General features: G+C 36.6%; 1 long non-coding RNA gene across 1 annotated transcript; it reads left to right on the plus strand.

The window, feature by feature from the left end:
• Window positions 1–8,941: 8,941 nt before the first annotated feature.
• On the plus strand, window positions 8,942–21,766 carry LOC145674189 (uncharacterized). Its single transcript, XR_014128878.1, has 3 exons — window positions 8,942–9,039; window positions 17,806–17,916; window positions 21,608–21,766. It is a non-coding gene; the product is annotated as an uncharacterized LOC145674189 (long non-coding RNA).
• Window positions 21,767–22,575: the final 809 nt, after the last annotated feature.

Consider the following 22,575-nt stretch of genomic DNA (forward strand, 5'->3'; position numbering starts at 1 on the left):
GGGATCTAAATGTTAGGTATCATCCCGGTATTTGCCTGGTGTGAATGAGGGAAACCCAGGAAAGACCTGACTCAAGATGTTACACCTTTTCGACCGAGTGTCCCCACCGGCAATCGAACTCAGAACCGCTCGCACCAAAGGCGAGAGGGTTAGCGCTACGCCACGCGAGTCCACTCAAGGACAAATGGTCGGACGAATAAAGTCCCACAATCATTATAGAGGAACGGGTAAGACAAATGTTATCATAGGGCTTAATATAATGTTGATCTGACTGAGGACAGCCCTGTAAACCATGTCAGGATTTCATGCCGCATTAGGCTTTGAATTTTTTCCCCTCCCTCTGCCGAATGTTAAGCGCAAGTGTACGACTTATTCACTAGAGCATGGTATTAATTGAGAATTCAAATTAATTTGTAAGAGTTTCTTGAGGCAACGATTCGAACTAATTTACGTATTTTGTATCAGAAACACTTTCAAAACAGTATTGATAGTTGCTTGTCATCCAATAGCAAATACGTAGATGAAAGCTGAACAAAGACTAAAGGAGTCATATAATGGTTCAAATGTAGAATGGGAGTTAGATCTGGCTGCTATGAGAGAGAAATGAAAGTTTTAGTTAACGTCCCACGGTTAGTCCTTTAGGCTAAAGAAGACGAATGGTTAATGGAAGTGAATTTATTGTGTTCTCACACTTGGAATCAAACCTGAGACCACTTGCACCAAAGGCATATGCGCTAGCCAATAGCAAAGTGGAGAGGGCTACTGTCTGACGTTACAAACAATACTTTCTATAGCAGCTATGTGCGCAGATTCTCTGTGCTGGAAATTTTGGTCCGATATAATTGTTGTGATTAGGACTTGGATTTCTACCAACGTAGAACATCAAAAGTACTTACACATGCATTTATATTCTTAAAATGGCAAAATATGATCTAAATAAATCACATCGCACTGTTGGAGCATGAATTTAGACGTTTTAAAGCTACTCATGTTTTCTTAGAAAAAATCCAGCGAATGTCAAATAATTTTCACACTCGGCAAATACACCTATGCTCCATGAAAAGAAAAGCAGCAAAATAAAAGAAAATATAAGTTTTATCATTAGGGATGGCCAATTCCGGAATTCGGAAAAAATTCAAAATTTAGAAGATTCCGATATCGGAAAATTCCGGAATCTTTCCTAATTCCGGACTTTTTTGAATTCCGGAATTTTCTAAATTCCGGATTTTTTCAAATTCTGTAATTTTTCCGAAATACGGAAAGTAAAATTCCCGATTTCGGAAAATTTTGGCCATCCCTACTTATCATAAATACCAGTGATGATTTCAGTGGATGGTCCGCGGGAAAATTTCCCCGGGGTCCCGTCTTCAATGTGTATTATCAGTAATTTTGCAGTACTACTTTCATCTTCGTATTTTTCAACTCTTCCCAGGATATGGATAAAAATATTTACACCAATAAGGAACAAAGAAACTGTACTTTAAGTACCAGGAGAGGGGAAAGGCAGCTGCAGAAGTGACTATTTCTCTTTTCAATGAGGTTTCATATTACGTTGTTATACTTAATATTACCTCGTTATACTCAATAATCTTTTTGTATATATATTTTTTTCACAATCCAGTAAATAAATGTTTTTTTTTTTTTTGCGCGTTATAATAAGAAATTAGATGTGAGGCAAACTGTTATTTTTTAAAATTGAAATGTAAAAAAGTTTGATTTGAGCTCACGCCGGGAATCGAATCCAGGTCTCCCATGCCAAAGGCGCGTACGCTAACCGCTTAACCACGAGGAAGCTCTACAGATGTAAAAGAAATCTATGGAAAGACCATTCTTTTTAGTGAAAGAAAACCTAGTTTTATTCCAAGCCAATGCATTCCTGCTCTACATTATATTGACACTCTTTTTGTTTCGAGTAAAAATATGAGCTCCCTTGTTTTCTAAACGGTTAGCGTATGCACTTTTGATGTGAGAGACTCGAGTTCCATTCGCGGCGGGAGCCGTGATTTGAATCCCATGATAAGCTGTATGTTTACGTCTCATATAGAGTCTATGCTGAAAGAAATTCAAAATCAAACCAAATCGAGTAGAATATAATCTATCTAATATAAATAAAATTGTTTGTCTGTCTGTGTGCGGACCGAGAGTTACCGAATTTTGGTCAGGGGTATCTTGGTCCAGACCCCACACCAACACGAAGCCTTTTAGTTTCAAAAATCGAACCAGGGGGTCACAGAGGGGAAAACGTTTACCGGGACGTGTAAAAATAATCCAAAATGACCGATATTAGTGTCGTATTCAAAGTGTTCGCGGTCTCTGAGATCAATCGCATTAACTTCTAAATTCATCCCAATCGGCTGCGGGCCGGGGGTCACCGGTGGAAATACCGAGACGTGGTAAAATAATTCAAAACGACCGATATTGGTGTCAAATCCATAGTGTTCGCGGTCACTAAAATGAATGGTGATACTCCCACAGGCGTTGACTTTCAAATACAGCCCCCACTGTATGCGGGCAGGGGGTCACCTACGTCGGAGAGTTACCGAGACTTGTACAAATACTACAAAGCGACCGATATTTTTTCTTTCGTTGTTCAGTTTGTTTACATAGATATTTTATCTGACACCTGCGAAGAACGGATATTTCAGCTAGTTATATAATACAATTGCTTTTTAAATACTACAGTACATTAAAAAAAATACTACTGCTGCCACACTTTTGTTGCTAGTAATGAAGTAAAGCCACTATATTTTCTTTAAGATGAAAAAAATACATTCATCCATTCATTGTGAGGTTCCAATATACTTTTGCTGATGATTGCACAGGCTAACGTTCTTAATAGATAAACTGGTGAATTCACTTTTCCCAACATGAACTAAAAAAGAAGTTTATATAAAATAATTGATTTGTTACATAAATATAAAAAAATGAGTTTATCGGTGAACGTTTTTTTTATCTGTAAAGGATCCTAAAGGCTCTGTAACCTTTTCTTCCTACACCTAGCTCAATGTCGTGAAGTTCGACGATTTTGTGAAAATAAATCGTAATACTCCCAGAAATGTTTAACTTTATAATGCGTTTTAAATTTTAGCGTTTTATTCAACAATGTGGTTAACTTTAGAGTATACTAAATTATAGAACGTTCTTATATCACTTCTCGAAGTCATAGAAACTATAACACAAATCTTAGTTTAGTTTTACATGTTGTTTATTGAAGCAATAGCAGCTGCATTATGCACGTGAATTGCAACACACGCTTCTCACGCTTTCCTTAAACCCATTCACGGATCTTGGCCAAATTTTGCTTGACGATCAAGACTGGTAGCTGAAAGACAAATAAAGCATATAATTTGAAATCGATTAAACCACGGAGAACTAATCAGCGAAGAAGCACTTGTTCCACACAAGTAAAATGGAGTGAAGCTTCGCCTAAGCGTATGCAACCATCATGCACATAGATGTTTGTCAGTATTGTATAAGTTTGTAGGAGTAAGATCTTTAACATGAGGAATAGTACGTGACCACCAGAATAGTGGTGTAAAATATGTTATTTCAGCAGGCAAATACCAGTATATTTACCAAAAGTGGGTATTTTATGTTCCAATTACCAATATTTGATTTTCCTCCTTGCTCATTTGTATGACCTCCAACAGGACCACTAATTACCAACGAACAGACATTTTTTCTCTAGAAATTTAAGACTGAATTTGATATATGTTAAGCAACAAAGTATTGATTGTCTAGCTATCTACATCCTATTTTTTTTTACTAATTTTATATTCAGTTTGTTACCTCTAGTGGAAAAAACTGGACATTCCACACCAATGAATTCTTGGCTGAATGTTCTTCTAACGATGTCCATTAGGGGACCAAACCAACCTTCGGGTTGTTTACTCTATAAACATATACATATACAATACATGTGATACGTAGACCATGTTCGTTTCTGTGAACAAATACAATTTACATGTTCATCTACTAACATGCACAATATAATTACTAACACACTACGAATATATCTGAATAATGCTAAGAATTATTTCGTTTTTTTCCTTTTTTAAAAACAAAATTTCTAGTTACAAAGTACGAAACAAATTTTATTCTTTATCTATTTATTTTTTTACTAGCTGAAATGCATGTTTCTCGCATGGCTAGAATAGGTATATGGGAAATACAGGGTCCAACAAAAAGACCCCCCGTATTTGGAGAAGATGCTGCGTGAGTTGTGGTGGGGATACGGCTGCGGAGAGGATATCCATGGATTGCGGTATACGTACCATTTTCAGTAGTCGCAATGGCGTGGCGCGGTGAGCATTGTACGTTTGTTGTGGAAGAGTATATTCGTTACGGTGGTTCTGTGATTTCTACTCAGCGAACATTTCGCGTTCGATTCGGACTTATCCGACGTGATTCTGTTCCAGATAGACAAACTGTTGAAGTTTTGGTATCAAACTTTAGTGCAACAGGTTCTGCAATAAGAAAAAATGCCTGACCGATCTGTTTAAGTGCTGAACGCCTTGTAGATTGCTAAATGAACGCACTTACATGTGCCACATTTTCCGGCGTTATTACGGTTATAGGTCAGCCAGCCGTATACTCACACGCCACAACTCACACTTACATAGGTTATGGCGTACGCTGATGATATAAATATAATAGGGGATGATAGGAGAACAATAGAAAGAAATGCAGAGATCTTATTGAACGCTTGCAGGGAGATGGGTTTAGAAGTAAGTGCAACAAAAAGTAAATATAGTACATGGAAGTTTGTTGGAATTTTATTATTTCAAATTACGGACGCGTTAAAAAATATCAAATAATACTTTCGATGTTTCGACAAAGTGAATACTTTCAGATATCTAGGATCAATATTAACAGATCAAAACCATATTCACAAAGAAACTAAATGTCGACTAAAAGCAGGGAATTCGTGTTATTATTGAGTTCAATATCTTTTGTCGTTGCGAATTCTGTTGAGGAATTTGAAGCTTAAAATATATAAGACGATACTATCCGACTATGGTTGAGAAACATAGTCGCTTACTCTGAGGGAAGGGAAGAACGTAGACTGAAAGTACTTGAGAACAAGATTCTGAGACGAATATGAGGACCCAAGAGGAATAGGAAGGGAGAACAGTGGAAACTTCATAACGAGGAATTGCATTATTTATACAGTTTATAAAATATTGTTAGGGGTATCAAGTTTAAGTGTCTCAGGCGGGCAGGACATGAAGCCACAATGAAAGAAAGTAGAAACGATTTCAAAGTTTTAACTGGAAATCCAATCGGAAAACGACCGCTAGGTAAACTTAGGCAGAGATTGGAGGATAAAATTAAGATGGATCTTGTAGAAACAGGAATACAAAGTAGTAATTGGTTCCAGTTGGGTAAGGATAGAAGTGAATGGAGAGTTTTTGTGAGCGTGGTGTTGAACCTCCTCGTTTCATAGACCATACAGTTATTTAGTTAGTGTTTACCTGACCCACTATACCAGCCAGATAAAGAGAAAGGAAAAAGAGGTATACAAGCAGCAGGGCACCAAAGGTGCAAGAATTGGCACAGTTTGCAAATACTGTAACTCAAAATGTGTTAAGGAAATATATATAAGAAGCTGTACTCTACCCAATGCTTTCCGTATGAAAAAAAAATTCATAATATTGAGGATACATTATTGGAGGAAAGTGGTCGTCAGACAACGGACTCTATTCTACTCCAAAAAGAGCATTTCCGTGCTAAATCATCTTCTAAACAGTTCGACTGATCTCAACCAAATTTTGAGTAGCTTCTCTTTGATAGCCAATGTGGGGAATACCTTTAAAGAAAGTGTAATAGCTACGTATTGAAAACTTATCTACAAAGTCTTGGTAACTATTAGTGCTGTCGAAATCGGTTTTTGAAAAAACCGAAAACCGGTTTTTGAAAAAAGTGAAATTTCATCAAACCGAAATGTCGGTTTTGAAAACCGCTTTTGCGATTTCGTGTTTTTCGGTTTTCAGAAAACCGGTTTTCGCAAAAACCGAAAACCGCAAATGTCACAATAATTCGACAGGACTAGTAGCTATGATGTAGTGAATGACATATTCTGGAAGAATAATTTATACAATCACCATTTGCTTTCCCAAGGATGAGTTTTTGCAACGTTTGCGATGATAATAGGTTTTCCAACAGAACCATGTACGCAGTGTATATTTTGCATTTATATTATATTTTCTTTTGTAATGTTAGGCGTTTTTCTTGTTGTTTGTTGAGGTTTAATACCAAGACGTCAGACGTCTCGTATAACTTTCTGGCTGGAAAGCAACTCTAAACTTCAGTAAACAATAATATTCTTGGAATAATTTATATATTTATATTTGCACTTCATATTTGGCTGTCTGTAGCTGCTACTCAAATAATTTTTATTAACAATGATTGTGTTGGTAATACTTATTATTATTGGGAAAGTTTCCGATAAACTTGTCATAGAAAAGACACTGGATAGCATATACTAGCGTAGCGTAGTCGCTAATGCTCTCGCCTTCGGTCCCGGTTTCGGTTTCGATTCCTGGTAGGGATACTTGGTCGAAAAAATGTAACAGCTTTTTTAAGCCAGCCATCTTGAGTGAGGGTTTTCCTCATTCGCATCAGGCAAATGCCGGGATGGTACCTAACTTATAGTTCCCAGGCCGCTTCCTTCCTTCCCTTTTATCGGATTGTGTGCTCGCTGAGGGATGTCATATCTCATGTACGTGATGGGCTAAATGGTCTTAGATTCTGACAGCCCAGAAATCTAATTCCTAATTCCAACTAAGCATATACGAGGGAGTGTCAAAAAATTTCCGGAATTTCATAGTAGCTCTTTATTACCACAATATAGGTATAAGTACTCATTTATTTGATCGACTTCAAAGTAAGCATCTTCGGAGCACATACACTTCCTTCACCGCTACTACCATTGCTGGAAACACCGACAAACGTCCTCTTTCGGCAACTTTCGAAGCTGAGCCGTCTTCGTCAAAATATCTTCTGCCGAAACGGGTACCGACTCTGTTTTCCTTATAGCATTATCACCGTAAACTAACTTTAAGGGTATCAAAGTAGATATCTGAAGCAGACTTCCTCAATTTACACAAAAACTAGAGGTTTGCATATTGCTCGAACTGCAGCAACACACCAACTGATCACAACCAGTGTTGGCAAATTTCAATTGAATTAACAATTAATAATTAATCTGTAAATTTAATTGTTAATTGCAATTAACAATTGAAGTAAGTGATGGTTAATTTTTAATTGCAGTTGGCCATTGATACTGGAGAATCAATTGCAATTATACAATCGATTGAAAGTAATTGCACTGGAAAGTAATTGGAATTGAATTCAGTCATTCAATTGCAATTGAAATTAATTGGCAATTAATTCAATTGCAATTGATTTCCACAGCAATTACTTTCAATTGATTGATCAATTGCAATTGATTTCAATTGATTTTGCCCAACACTGATCACAACATACTCCTCCGTTTAAGTACACTACTCGATTAGAGAAGCGCACGAGACGAGTCGAGACAGGATTTTCCTAACAAAATTCGAGTCGAGACACTGCTCTTCCAATAGAAAAATATACATTTTTCGAGTCGAGACACCACTTTTAGAGCACATTTTTGAGACGAGACAGCCACAAATCTTGTCTCGTGCGCATCCCTACTACTCGTAAACTGACTCTTATGACTGTTCAAACTTGTCATATTCATAATTAGTCAACCTAGGGACTGTACTGTACAAGATACGTTGTGATTGCTTCACAAATACCAAAACTACGGGAACATTCCGGGAACTTTTTGACTGCTCCTCGTATTGTAGTCAATACTGTTTGTATAAATGGTGTCAAATCGTCGAATAAAGAAATTGTATAATTTTAGTTTATCTACACTGGAAATGTGAAATTTTGAGAATATTGACTCATTCTTTATTCAGATAAGGAATGATGTATTATCATCTACTACTTGATGAAAGAACTACTTGATGTATTACCAGTGGCGGATCTAGCTTGGGGCCGGGGGGTCAAGGTCCAACCGGTTGTTTGAGTGTTAAATATAATTTAACCTATTATTTACAATTTTTAAAAGTTCATAGTGAACTCATGATATATCTTCTGATCTGAGTTGGATTCTGGCTGCCCCCCAAGTTTTTAAATCCTAGAACCGCCACTGTGCATGACCATCAATTTTGGACAGGATATAAAGTGTCAAAATTTAAAAATAGAGTTCGTTGATGGATATTCATACCGGAAGTGATGAAAATTAACTACTTCCGGTTTTAACATTGTTTGCTATAAATCAAAACCTATAATAGGTAGCGGGAACTGGTTTTATTACAATCGACTAAGAGTCTCAAGAATACATTTAATTTCCATTCTGAACTCTCTACTAAAACCGGAAGCGGTAGACATCAATTACTTCCGGTTTTAATGTTGATTGCCATAGAGTAATTATGTTAATAAATAGCAAGAAATAACTTTCTGCAATCAATTAAGTGTGAAAAGAATATATATTTCATTTCCACTCTAATCTCACTATTAAAACCAAATGTGCTAGAAATATATACCACTTCCGGTTTCAACATTCATTTGAGAAAATAGACGTCATAGAAAAGAAACACCTTCACGTGATGTAAACGTGGGGCTGTGATATTAAATCTTTCTGTCACTGCAAATATTTACATCCTGATACTGTACAAATTGTTCGATCTGTTCGTTGCACTAAAATAATAATAATAATAATAATAATAATAATAATAATAATAATAATAATAATAATAATAATAATAATAAGTGTTCTCAATAACCTCAAGAATCACTGTTACAGGAAGTCACTGAGTCATACGTTGAGACAATGGAACTGTTCATGTCACTTGCAAGGTTCATTCTGTGCTGCGCGAGTCACTTCAACATTTCATTGCAGGATGTTCGAAAGAGCGTGTGGTTATCGTTGGCGTAGTAGCCTAGAGGCAGCACGTCAGTGATTTTGCGCGATAGAAGAATTATTGATGCCAATGTGGAATTAAAGTGAGTATTTATTCATTAAGTATAATTACTGGTATTTAGAAAGAGTTTTTTTGTTTTGTTTTGTAAAAATAACGATAGTAATAAGGAGTTTCGATTAGCCGCGTGTATCAGACGTATTCCTTCAGCATTCCAAGCGCTGAAGGTGTTTGATAGCTTGACTATCCAAGAATCATTATTTTTGTTTAAAATTTTTGTTTCCACTGTATGTTTTCCCGGGCTTTATAATCAACCAAATTTGTTTACTCTTTTAAACAAATTGAAACAAAAAAAAGTTATTCCCTAAAAAGTTATTTTCTACAATAGTTGCCTAGGAGACAAAAGTGAAAGCTATTTTGTCTCGGAAAAGTGTCGTGGGAATGATATCTCGCCTAACAAAGTGAATCTATTAGTATTGTAAATGCGCTGTCCAGAGCCTGATTAAGGGAGGGGCTTAGGGGGTCTCCAGGTGGACGGGGTCCCCCCACTCTGATCAAAAATCTCAACTGGCTGTCTAAAAGCAATCACATAAGATACAATCATCATCATAAGATAAAATATGACCAAAAGTATGAAACATTTGTTTTAATGACCAGTTCTCTTGACTTTCAAGTTGTGACAGAGAAGTTTGCTAGGACGAAAGCTAGGAAAAGAAATTTTTGAGGTATTCATTTTTTATTTATTACATTTATATAATAGGGTAACTTTATATGTGTGTGTTTCTTATCCATTTGCAAAGTTCAATTAAGTATAATATCATCTAATGAATGACATGGTTGTTGTTCTAGAACTACGTGTATTGCCTTAACTTTTCTCCTATACTTTCACAGAAATAGCGAAGTCAACTCGAGACATATCTTTTCTAAACCCGAACCTCCAGATGGGTTAATCTGGCTCTGCCGCTGTCTTGTATCGTGTTGTCTCGTGGACAATCTTAGGTGTGGCTATCATATCGTCGTATGCGAACCAAAGGAACGTAACTCCAAGAATGGAATTTTTGTTTGCTTGGATTATGAACATACGACGATATTGCCCCACTTGGTGTTATTTGAGTGGTATTGAAGTTGAATTTGTCATTGACGTCTCTGCTATGCAATAACGTGTTTTGCATCTTTTTAAAGCAACATTTGTTTGAAAAAAAACTTTTTCCTTCTCTCCTGTAAACCTACGAAAATAGAGGTACGTTCCTCTAGTTTTCATACGACGATATGGTTTACGTGAACATGGTTATTTAGATAGAACTTCTGGATCTCTACCCGCCTAAGCTGGTTTCATATTTTTTGTGGTTGCAATATATTTGAGATTGAAGCTTTTTGTTTAGTTTTTTTTTTCCTGAATTTTCAACAAATACTCTGAAAGAAGGCTATTTCAAATCAAATATATATATTTTTTTTATTTAATTTGATTAATGAATTACCTACGCAAGTTTAGAGGTTGATGTTCTTTTCTAGCCTTTACGTGTATGTAAGAGGAAGGAATCACGGGTGCTAGCAATTCCGTTTGCCCACTGACGAAAAAATAGAGAATTTCCTTGGCAAGATGGGAGATGAGCCTGAGATCTATATGAATAAAAATATTATATGCTTGCTCGCTAACTCCTCCTACCGATTTTGTTGATTTTGGTACGGGAGTGAACCATGACAAAACTCAGATTTTTATCATATTTTAGGCAAGCGGGAGAGAAGGTGACATGTAAAAATAATATTAAAAACGACAAATATTAGTGTCAAATCCATAGTTTTCGAGTTCGCTGAGATGAATACATTCTCGATACCGTTTATATCCAAGTTCATTCTCCATCTTGTAGGGGTGGGATGTGGGCTGGTAAGAGAGTGCAAGGCAGAAATAACGGAAAACGACCGAAATGAGTATCCAATGTGTTGTTTTCCGCACCACTGAGACGAACAGTGACTCAAGTGAGGCATGTTGGCTCAGTGGCAGAGAGCTTACTTCTCGTGTATGGAGTTACTGCTTCAATCCCCGGCCAAGTAAGTTTGTGGTGGACAACATCTTGACCGCGATTTATCTCTGAGTACTCCCGTTTCCTCCCACTTTCTCATTCCACCAATTCTTCCATCATCATTCATTTGTCTTAATCATCGTCTCCCTTACCATAAAGGGCATAATCGTGGGACGTTAAGCGGAAAGATTCCACCAATAGTGACTCTCCCAGTCCCGTTTAAATACAAATTTAGCCCCGATCGGAATGGGAAAGTGCGAGGGTGGAATGGGATGGGAGTAACATGTAGAAATAATACGAAACGACCGATATTAGTGTCCAGCCCATAATTTTCGCTGTTGCCGATATGAATAGTAGCAATTCTCATGCGATTTAGGCCCAAACTCTGCATCCATCGATATGAGGGTGAAAAGGGATATAAATGGCATGTCCAAATTCAGAGTTATATGTTGTTTTTAATAATCCTCTCCATGGGAAGAAGGTACGTCAACTAGACTTCCAATAGAAACGTCTCTGGTCGTAATTAATGTGGAGTAGCATGGTCGCGGTGGCTCAGTGGTAGAGCGCTCACCTCTGGTGTATGGGATCCGTAGTCCGATCCCGGATATACTTTATGGGAGAAGATCAGTCGCGCACTCAGAAATTTTTGTTGGGAGGAGTCGAAGATTTGGGCGGGGGTCCTGCAATACAAGAAACTATATTTATGTAGTATCAAATGGGTGTTATTATACAGTCGGGAAAAAAAGATAAGTAATTTTCAACGAACTTAAAAAGTTCGTTACTGAATTCTCTATGTCTGTGACTGTCTTTCTTTCCTTCTGTCTGTTATTTGCAATTTTTTTTAAAATTTTGAGCCCTCCATTGGATATAGAGTAAGAAACTATCTGAGAAAGTTATGCAATTTTTCGCGTCATACTTACATTTCTCAAGATATTGGCCAAAAAACGGCTGATTTCGGGAGATTTAAGGATCCATATCTCGTGAACCGTAAGTCATAGGGAGAGGATATCTTCAGAGAAACAGAAGGAGGTGTAAATAAAAAGATTTATTTTTATAAGTAGAAACAATCACAGTTATCCTTCACACTCCATTTCTCCATTCTTTTTAAGTTCGTTCTGGCAATGCTCTTGGAGCATTCTCAACTGGTTAAGTACTTGCATCTACAGTATATTCTCACGAAAAATGATACAATTAGATTGTTTTCAACAGAAAAGATATAGCACAGATCATGGGTAAGGTCAAGTGTACATCAATTATTTCTCTGTTAAACAAGTACAGTTTTATTAACAAAGTGTGCAAATATATGTCGAGGTACAAAGTTTTTTTTGGGGGGGTACAAACCCAGTAGACCCCTAGTGGTTGCACCTCTGGATGACACATTATTTTCGCCTCACTTTTCGAGAAAAGATAGTGTGAACTTCTCTCTCGTTGCTAAGTGGCTAACGCACATACTTTCTATGCACGTGGTCCCGGGTTACGTTCGTGGTCGAGTGTTTGCCTCGGATACAAACTCAGTAGTGGATTAGATGTCTCAGTTCGAGCACAAGGATTCGCTCTATATAGTTTCGGTACTGAAAGGGCTTTAGAGCTCCTTCGTGGCAAAGTGGTTAGCGTACGCGCCTGTGGTGGGGAGACCCGGGTTCGATTCCCGGCGGGAGCTTATGTTGTTCGGATTCCACGTTAATCAGTAGGTCCACGTCTCATATAGTCTCGCTGCTGAACGGGACTTTAAACTCAAAATGAACTCAACTCAAAAGGCTTAACTTCAATCAATGAAACTGAGCCTTGTGAGTTCGTAGTGGACAAAATAAGTGTTGCCCATGAGACAAAATTTGAGGCTGTCTCGTCTCGAGAACGCATCGTGAAAATGATGTCTCATTTTGGAAAGTATCTGATTCTTTGCATGAGCTTTGTTTTTTCTAGTATTTCGTCTCCTCTCATGAGTTACCCTAGTTACTTTATTGTTTTGGATTTCCTTCCCTTTGCTCCAAATTTCCAGCCATCCACATTTTGTGTATTCATTGTTCTCTTGCAGGACTTAAAGTTTAAATGATATTTTTTATTTGGCGACCTCTGAGCATGTCCTCTAGGTTTAAAAGGGGTGATGACGAATGAAGGATTATTTTTTTTTTAATGGTGGAGAAAAATTGTTGGAAAAGTTGATATAATTTTAGCGCCCCTTACGGCAGCGAGGCTACATGAGATGTGGACCTACAACTTCACGTGAGACCCGAACCACATGAGCTCCAATCGGGAATCGAATCCGGTTTTCCATGCCGAAGGCCCACATGCTAACCACTTAGCCACGAGGGAGCTCATATTGTTGGAAGAGATGTGAAGACTGGACTCTACGTTGTCCGTCACAAACTCATGTGTTTTAGAATTGACCCAGGGACCGTTCACCCCTATGCCCTCACATCCAGTTAAAATTTCAAGGGGTGGTTCAGGTGGAAATCTTTCCCGTCGGAGCAACGAAGCTCACCCCAGCTCCATATCTCTAATCTCTGATTAAACTCAATATAGGATAGCATGGCTGCAGCGTCTCAGTAATGCTCTCTCCACTGGTCTAGTGGCTAGCACGTGTGTCTTTAGTGTACGGTGTCCCCGGTTCGATTCCCAGTGGAGGACTCTTTGCAACTTTAACAGTCCTCGATGTTTATGTATTCGTGTCACTGTCATTATGGGTTATTAGAAAACGAGTAACATGTAGTAAAAACATAGTAATTAGGTAGAAATGAGTTACTGAGAAAAAAAAGTGGCTCGCGAGTTCGAATTTGGTGTACGTGGTCCCGGGTTTGCGGTGGGAGCTTTTGAAATTTGAATTGTCCTCGATGTTTCTCTGTTCGTGTGCCTGTCGTATCTAGTAGTCCTAAACATTGCTACGAAGAGAAAATAAGAGTCAGGAATATATATATATATATCCCCTCCCCAACCCTAAGTTGCACCATCAAAGTGAAATGATAAAAAAAATCTCAGGCCAGAACTTCATCTATGTAGAAAATTTGATCGAGATCGCTCGGCTTGTTCAATAGGTATTACGTCACAAACAGTCACTTTCATTTTTATATACATAGATTCTTGTTTTGTTGTTAAGATTTCTATTGCTTAATGCTTGTAACTGACTTCAGGTTAGAATCTGCTAGAAATATGTATCTCTTTTTTCGCCAGTCACATACCGAAATGCATGACATAATTTCCTCACCTTTGAACTACTGCTTAAGCGTAAGTATGTAATGGGATTACACTAACGGGCATGGGATACCATCCGAGCTGACATTCCATGTTGTTTTTAGATGCGTTATCGTTTGTTTATTCGGCAACTGTAGTTAATGATTGTTGATTTCCTGTAATGTTTGTATTGTAATAACATTCTTCTGCAGATATGGTATATGTTTTCAGAACAATTCAATTCATATTTAAAGTCATTAAACGTTCACTGTGTCAGAGACAGTAATATTTACGAAGATTTTTCCGATAGTAACATCTAACAAAATACTTTTTGTTTGACAAAGAATATAAAATGCAAGGTTTTTATTTCACGAATATGTTAAGTAAATGATTGGTAATCGCAATTTTGCTTTCAATTGCGTATCCTGAATCCAATTCCTGACAACCTCTGGTGCGTGGGGTCCCTGGTTCAATCCCAGCTCGCATCAAGTGGACTTTGCTGTGGATAAACACCATGTGCGTGGGTTTTCTCTGGGTTTTCCCGTTTTCCCTCACTTTCTTCATTCCACCATTTTATTCATTTCCCATCATCATCGTTTCCTTTAGCATAACCGGCATAACCATGAGACGTAAAACTGAAAGATTTCATTTCGTTTTTCAATTCCTGACAGTAGCTTTCTTTCTTTTAGCAGGAAGATTTCTTTTAGATCTCCAAACTATGCTACTCAGAGGTATAAACATCTTATGAAACTGCCAAGTCCGTCTGTACGTCCACTCGTCTTTCTGGTGACAGATATCAGAGCCAAAACAGTAAGAGGTGGAGCCACGATGGCTCAGTGGTAGAGTGCTTACCTTTGGTGCATGGGGCCCCTGGTTGCATCCCTGGACTAGTAAGCTTGTGGTGGACGACATCGTATCCGGGGTTTTGTCGGAGTAGTCCCGTTTCCTCCCACTTTCTCCTTCCACCATTTATTTTATCATCATTCACTTTGCTTAATCATCGTCTCCCTTAACCTAATGGGTATAATCGTGAGACATTTCTTTCAAATATTTCATTCTATTTTCATTTCACGATAAGAGGTGGCGAGAAGCGATTTCTGGAAACGACACAGCGTTACAAGAATAGGATCCACTTCTTCCCCTGACCCTCTTTCCACAAAGGAAATGCAGCTCCTTTAGCCTAGCCGGCATAACTGTGGGACGTAAAACTTACTTTTTCTTTTCAATAGAGGAAAAACGGTCAGGGATAGTGAGAATTGGTTTCTTGGTATGGACTGAACGTACCAGATTAATTTTTTTCTTCATTTTTATTCTTTGATTTAAACCGGAAATAGCGGAAATGTACGATTTCCTAATTAATCACTGATCATAATAATAATAATAATAATAATAATAATAATAATAATAATAATAATAATAATAATAATAATAATAATAATAATAATAATAATAATAATAATAAACGGTTACAGATAGCCCGAAGCAGCTTTGGATCCAGTACCGCAAGATTAAGTCTCATCTTCAAATGTATTCCTCTTTTAAAAAATGAAATGAAATCTTTACGTTTTACGTCCCACGGTTATGCCTGTTAGGCGAAAAGAGACGTTGATGATGAGTAATGAATGAAATGGTGGAATGAAGAAAGTAGGAGGAAACGGGTGAACCCCAAGAAAACCCACGAATACGGTGTTTGTTCACCACAAAGTCCACACGGCGCGAGCTGGGATCGAACCAGGGACCCCAAGGACCGGAGTTGAACGCTCTAACACTGAGCCACCACGCCCCCATGTATTCCTCTATTGCAAATAAAAGTTGTAGAACTACAATTCCAAATACAGCATTTAATTTGCAAGTTTACGGTAGTTATACCGTGAAATCAACTAACTTGATTCTTGAGAAGTGACCCTATGTGAGATGTAAACATGAACATATCTTTCCTCGAGACTTGTTGATCATGTGTCCTCTTTGCACTATTACGAAAGACACGTTTCTGTTGTTTTGCGTGGTTGCGAAACTTGGTCTTTTAGGCCTACTCTGAGGGAAGAACGTTGACTGAAAATATTTGAGAACAAGATCCTGAGGCGAATATTCGGACCCAAGAGGAACGGGAATTGGGAATGGCAGAAACTTCATAAAGAGGAACTATATAAGTTATACCGTTTCCAAACATTGTTAGGGCTATGGAATCTATTAGGCTCAGGTGAACAGCTCATGTAGCCAGAATGGAAGAAAGTACAAGCACTTTCAAAGTTTTAACTGAAAATCCAGTCGGAAAACGACCATTAGGGAGACCTAGACGCAGATGAGAGGACAATATTAAGGTGGATCTCGCACGAATAGGAATACAAAGTAGAAATTAAATCCAGTTGTCGAAGGACAGAAGTCAATAGAGCGCTTTTGTGAATGCGTCGTTGAATCTCCGGGTTCCATAGGCCATAGAGTTAGATTTCAGTTGGAAAGTAAAATGAAATGAAATCTTTCATTTTAAGATCCCACGATAATCCCTTTAGGCTAAGGGAGAAAGGTGATTCAGGCAAGTGAATGATGATCATGGAAGAATTGATCGAATGTGATTGTTGGAGGAAATTGAAGCACCCTGAGAAAACTCACGGGTAAAATGTTGTCCACCACACACACTTCATTGGCAGGGGTTTGAACCAGGCACCTCACATACTAGAGGAAATCGCTCTACTACTGAGATTTCAGCTGAGAGACTTGTGTTAACCACATGAGTTTTCATTGCTGTTATTTTGATTTTGTAATGTATACGATAATTCATTACCTGCCGAATGAACTTATGATATTAATGAAAAACTGTTCAAGTACAGAAACGAACAAGATGAGATGGATAGAAAATGTACTCACAGGTCAATTCACATAAGAATTCGCAAGACATGCAAGAGATGAATGTTGTATCTATTGATCTAGAAAATCACTTTTAACCGCGTAAACTGGGAATTGTTGTTGGGAGTTTTAAAGAAGTTCGGATTCAAAGGGAACTATCAAAGACTTATAAGAAACATATGTATGAGACAACGAGTAAGTGTTAGAATAAGAGAGGAAATGACTGAATAGAGTGCAATTGGAGGGAGAGGAAGAAAAAATTATGCTTCTAATACTGAACAGAAGGTTGGACATTATACCAAAGTATAAAAAAGAGACAGCAAGCTTTCAATATCTTGTTGTAGAGAGGAATGAAGAGAATTAACTAGGTCAAACGGAAAACGAACGAGGTGTTAGGAATAGTGGGGTAGAAATAGCAATTTTAGATCTAATTGAGAAACAGAGAGAGAGAGAGAGTGGTTAAGACATTGACTGAAAATGAACTGTATCACGAGGAACATGCTAGAGGGTATAGTGGTAGGGAAAAGAGGGAGGACTTAGTGCTTGCTCACACAAAATAGATCCAATTTTAGAAATGTTTCTTAATTGTTCTTTCGTTGTTCAGTTTGTTTACATATATATTCTATCTGACCCGTGCGAAGAACGGGCATAACAGCTAATAATAATAATAATAATAATAATAATAATAATAATAATAATAATAATAATAATAATAATAATAATAATAATAATAATAATAATAATAATGTATGTATACAGTATGATATTAACTCTTTTCATTACAAAGTCTGAAAATATTATATGTTTCTGGTTGACAGGGAGTTCACAAATCCATCATGGATCTTTCGAAGATCAAGGAAGCGTTTATCTCGTGCTTGGAGCAGAGTGAGAACAAGGTCAATCATCTTCAAGCCTATAACGATCTACCGGTAAGTAATGTTTTTTTTACAACTAAGTGTCGCTACTTATATAGGCTCGTAACATAACTCCAGTTACCGGAAGTAAACTTCTTAATTTTATAGTATAAAAATCATCTATTATAATTTAGATGACCAGATTAAAAGAGCCGCAGAACATATGTGTTTGCATTAGCCGTGAAAGGAAATCAGAAAATATATCTTCTGATAGAGAATCTAATATCCTTGAAGCGAAATCAGAAAAAATAAATTCTGATAGAGAATCTAATACCTCTGAAAGGAAATCAAACAATATATATCTTCTGATACAGAGAATCTAATAGCCCTGAAAGGAAATCAGAAAATATATTTTCTCATAAAGAATCTAATACCCCTGAAAGGAAATCAGAAAATATATTTGCTGATAGGGAATCTAATACCCCTGAAGCGAATTCAGAAAATATAAATTCTGATAGAGAATCTATTACCTCTGAAAGGAAATAAAAAATATATCATCTGATATAGAGAATCTAATACCCCTTAAAGGAAAGGAGAAAATATATCTTTTGGTATACAGAATCTAATACCTCTGAAAGGAAAATCAGAAAATATATCTTCTCATAAAGAAAATTAATACCTCTGAAAGGGAATCAGAAAATATATATATTTTGATATAGTGCAGTGGTTCTCAACCTAATTCCTATCACGACGCCCCTTTTATCACAACCTCTTTCTAGTGACCCCCTTATGATTTCTACTTTATAATAACCTTGTGTGGGATATTTAATATACCTATTGCGGAGAGCTCACGATATCCGTCTAGTTCTATAATAGTAGAATCCATTTATTGTAAACAGTGGATACAGTAACAGTAAAATATTCTCCAAGATGAAAGCGCTGGAGGCCATCAAAGCAGGGGCGTCATTTAGGGGGCAGGAGGGGGCTATTGTCCCCCCCCCCCAAGAGTTTGAGGAATACATATACTTTAATCGACTGTCTACTAATAAACTAGAACAAAACGTTAAAGTCTTATGTTCTTGGTGCTTTTGCCCCCCCCCTCAAACAAAGTCTGAAATGACGCCCCTGCATCAAAGTAGCTTATCTAAGTTCATAATTTCTTGACCAACTAATAGAATTATCGTGCGACAAGTCCTTGCACGTTTTTTTTTTTTTTTTTTTTTTTTTTTTTTTTTTTTTTTTACTAAGACTGGCAAGTTTTGGCTGAAGAGGAGTAAAGAATATCCTGGTCTGGTACCTGCTGCTTTAAAAGTAATAATTCCATTTGCTACATCGTACCTGTGCGAAAGTGTTTTCTCTTTCCATAGTAAAAATTAAAACAAAAGGAAGAGATCGCTTACCAGCTGAAAATGATTTGATTTTTAAACAAGTCTGCACCTTTTCAAAATGTTTATTAGATCTATGTTTTGTTGTTCTTAACAGTAGGGTTTATGTATAAAAATAAAAAATATGCCTATCAGAACAACATTAAAATTAATATTTTAGAATATTTTCCGGTATTAGATTCTAATTATATTTATCTCTTCCTCTTATCTTCGCGACCCCCACTAGGTGTCGCGACCCCCAGCTTGAGAAACCCTGATATGGAGAATCTAATACCCCTGAAAGGAAATCAGAACATATATCTTTTGATATAGAAAATTTAATACCCATGAATGGAAATCAGAAAATATATCTTTTGATATAGAGAATCTAACACCCCTGAAAGGAAATCAGAAAATATGTCTTCTGGTAGAGAATCTAAATATTTTATTTGAATACCGTGTGAATAGTCTGTTTTTGAGCTAGCAATATTTTGTTCCGAGAGGAAGGACTATAGAATGATGACAATAATTTTCTTAACTATACTGTTACTTAACAATAGTATCTTCTGGTGATTTTGAATAGGAATAGGATCTTTTGATTGATTGATTGGTTAAAGTTTAATGGAAACGTCAGCACCGAGGCTATTTGCCCCTGTCACGAGATAGACTCTCGTGTTCCCTTCTTTCTCTACATCACTGTTCTTGTAATGCTGTATGAAATAAATGTACAAAAGTTCCACAATATCATACAAATATTTTATTCAGAGCATATTTAATATAAAATTGGATGGGAGCTCTCTCATGGATATACGGTTATCATACGCGCCTCTTTCGCGGAAGACCCTGGTTCGATTCATGTGTTTAGGATCCAACATTATTCTGTAGGTATACGTCCCATATAGCCTCGAAGCTGAACGGTACGCTAAACTCATATCCAATTAAATTCAAAATAAAATTGGAAGGTAAATTTTGGTTGTTTATTACTATAATGTAGACAGTAAGGTGTAAAACATATTAGGAAAGGTGAATTGAAAATGCTTACGATAATACATACATACAATAATAACTAAACAGAGAAAAAATATAGGTTAAGTTTAGTTATGTTACTTCTTCGTTATAGATCTGCTTCCTATACGTTTTGATTTGTACTTGCGTAGGCTGTGTACTGCCAAAAATACATTGTAAATTGATCATGTTTATCCGAAGCGCGTAGAAATTTTGTAGATAAGGGTGTTTCCAAGAAAAGACGAAAAGTCTGAGCAAGAGGTGGGTGCATTGCTTTGTTTCATACAGTCTGACAAAAAAAAAAAAAAAAAAAAAAAAGAACTTCGAAAATATATTTCAATGCAAAATAACGGAAACATTATTAAAATTAGAGAATTTGGTGATATAAAATAGAGAAAGTTATTTTCTTCTCTAAATCTATTTAGCCTAGTCATTCTAGGTTAAAACATCAAACTAATTCTAAAATAAATAAAGTTTTTCAGATTTGGAATAATATCCCCAACAACGTATCAAAAGTCTAGCAAAGTAATCCACAACTGTAGCATTGGCCATTAAGGTGATCCTTAAGTTTATAGGATAGCCAAAGTGGCAGGGTAAAAGATCCAGTCTATAAGCAGGATGAGGCGGAATGTCAACAACACTTTGCCAGCAGATAAGACAATTTCGAATTTGGGGGGGGGGGAAGAGAGGACCTGTGATGGTACTCCATCGACTAACGCTTCGTTTCCGGGTTGTAATGGTCTATCCACGACTGGTCGCTGGCGATGAATGTTCCTGGGCGCTAGGGATGCGCACGAGACGAGTCGAGACAGGATTTTCCTGACAAAATTCGAGTCGAGACACGGCTCTTCCAATAGAAAAATATACATTTTTTGAGTCGAGACATCACTTTTATAGCACATTTTCGAGACGAGACAGCCATAAATCTTGTCTCGTGTGCATCCCTATTGGGCGCACAACCTTCGGAAGTCAGAAATTTAATGACAGCCTGCTGTTTCGACCGGACGACATCACTGGATGTGATGGATTGCTCCATTCATCTGGAACGAGAAGAAACAGGAAGGTGAAGCAAGTGGCATTCTATAGCTTAAACATCAGTGCATTAATGATAAACAGTTCAGAACATTTGAAGCACTATTGGTCAAGTATTAGGCTTGGAGGCATTACTTTCTGAATCACCCATGTACTTGAAAATATTTTATTATTAGTTTAATACACGTACTAGATACACGATTGGTATTTCTGTGGTTAAGGATTATAATTGTTTAAAAATATATATGATGAAATAAATTCTAATCCATAAACCCCAACGTAGATTTTAGTCCTGGCTCGGATCTGCCTACGTGTAAGTATAGCATACGTAATTTATTATTGATATTAATTTTTTTTTACAATAGGTTTATGTTCTGAATAACCTTATGAGAGATTTGAGTAGAGATGATTTGCGAAAAGTATGGCAGTTGCTGAGACCAATTGTGGAAGAAGGAGTAACCATGATTCGCCTTTCTAGAACTAATAAGAATGCAGTTCAGAGAAATGTAAGTATTATTGTTTAGAGAACTTAAACAAATTTCTTAATGAACGCTAATTAATACAAATACTCCTATTAATTATTATGAGTTTTACAGTCCCTACTGTAACACATGCTATAGCCGAAGTGAGTTAACACATCGTTATCGGTCGAGGAAGCCAATGTTCTCTCCACTATATTAATGTGTTTTAAAAGGTTTTCTTAATGAATATCTGAAAACAATTAAGAGAAAATACGAAATATAAACTACCAAACTCCAATGTTCGCTTATGTTACTTCGAAATATGGCTCCCAACGTATCTCTATTTAATATTTTTAATTTGAGTTGAATAATGACAGGTAATTTTACTAAACAGGAATTTATGTAAATCCTTTCCAAACTATAACAAAATAATACTATATATATATATATATATATATATATATATATATATATATATATATATATATATACAGTGTTGTTCTATATATATTTGTACACCTTTCGAGTCCTCGTCTGGATACACAAATTGCACTATGTGACAACGTCGCAAATAAAGAATCATAGATCTACCAATCTATCAAATAGTTATATCGATTCTTTCCAAATAGCAGCCAAAGTCGATATTGATTGACACTAGTATCACTTATTGAATGTAAATAAATACTTACAAGCAATAGAAAACATACAATTTAAATTTCTAAAAATGCTTACGTACAAGAAAACAGCTTTCTACCCCAAACAGATTCCCTACGTGGACTTAGTAAGGAGTTTGAATTTCCTAACGTTGACGAATCGACGAAAGATGTTTCATTTACTATTTTTATATAAAGTATTAAATAATAAAATTGACT

This window comes from Thermobia domestica, chromosome 17 (assembly GCF_964235325.1).
Source record: "Thermobia domestica chromosome 17, izTheDome1.hap1.1, whole genome shotgun sequence".
NCBI classification, from domain to species: Eukaryota; Metazoa; Arthropoda; class Insecta; order Zygentoma; family Lepismatidae; genus Thermobia; species Thermobia domestica.